The sequence below is a fragment of the Belonocnema kinseyi genome, chromosome 3, assembly GCF_010883055.1.
Source record: "Belonocnema kinseyi isolate 2016_QV_RU_SX_M_011 chromosome 3, B_treatae_v1, whole genome shotgun sequence".
Lineage (NCBI taxonomy): Eukaryota > Metazoa > Arthropoda > Insecta > Hymenoptera > Cynipidae > Belonocnema > Belonocnema kinseyi.
Window position 1 is genome coordinate 102,547,589 of NC_046659.1, and position 1,198 is coordinate 102,548,786.

Consider the following 1,198-nt stretch of genomic DNA (forward strand, 5'->3'; position numbering starts at 1 on the left):
TGGCGGCAAATAGTTAATAAAAAGAGTGTCAGTAGAATGAATGACGCCTGAAACAAAGACCTTGGCTATTAATGGACCCAAGTGGGGAACCTTACATAACGAGTTCGTGAAGTTCTTCGCTTGGGGTGATTTCTAGAGAGATTGATCAGCAATCTGGGTCGGAGCAGTGTTGCGGAACGAACGTGTTATTTACTTAAATAGCACGAGAATTCTGGATCAATCTGAAAAATCTCTATCCCTTCCACACACTACGCCTTTCCCCTGCCGAGTGAGTCCCGCCTACCCCGAAAGGTAAATGGCTTAATGGTGTAATAATAATAATAATCTTTTATACCGGACCCCTTGAGGTTGGAACCCCTTTTATGTCTAACCCCTTTTATTTTGAATCCTTTTAATCTAAAACATCTTTTATCTCGAACACTTTTTTACGTTGAATCCCTTTTATATCGAACCTCTTTTATCCCGAACTCCTTTTAATCTCGAACCCTTTTTTATCGAACCCCTTTTATCTCGAAACCCTTTTAAATCGAACCCCCTTTATCTCGAATACCTTTGATATCAAACCCCTTTCATCTCGAATCCTTTTTATCTAAAAACCTTTTTTATCTCAAACTTCTTTACATCCAACCCCTTTTATATCGAACCCCTTGTATCTGGAACCCATTTTATGTCTAACCCCTTTTATTTCGAATTCTTTTTATTTGAAACCCCTTTTATCTCCAACACTTTTTTATGTTGAATCCCTTTTATATCGAACATCTTTTATCTTGAACCCCTTTTATCTCGAACCCCCTTTATCTCGAAGCCCTTTTATATCAAACCCCTTTCATTTAAATTCTTTTTATTAAGAAACACTTTTTATCTCAAACTTCTTTTACATCCAACCCCTTGTATCCCGAACCCCTTTTACCTTGAATACTTTTTTTATTTCGAACCCCTTTTATATCGAACCCCTTGCATCGGAAACCCCTTTTATGTCTTACTCCTTTTATTTCGAATCACGAACCCCCTTTAAATGAGACATGAGACATGTGGAAGTAAGAAAAGTCAGGGGAGCCACTACGAGAAGTAAGGGAAAGAGGTTAGATGAAGTAGAGAGAGTATGAAAAGTGGGGAGAATAAAGGTGTGTGGAATGGGAGTAAATTATGGGAAATGGTGGGAGGCAATTAGAAGAAGTGTGGGGAAAGAGGGGGTGGG

At 38.7% G+C, this 1,198-nt stretch overlaps 1 protein-coding gene across 5 annotated transcripts in view; it reads right to left on the reverse strand.

Moving 5' to 3' along the window:
• LOC117169247 overlaps window positions 1–1,198 on the reverse strand; it is a 151,171-nt gene that overhangs the window by 5,771 nt on the left and 144,202 nt on the right. The window lies entirely within an intron of this gene.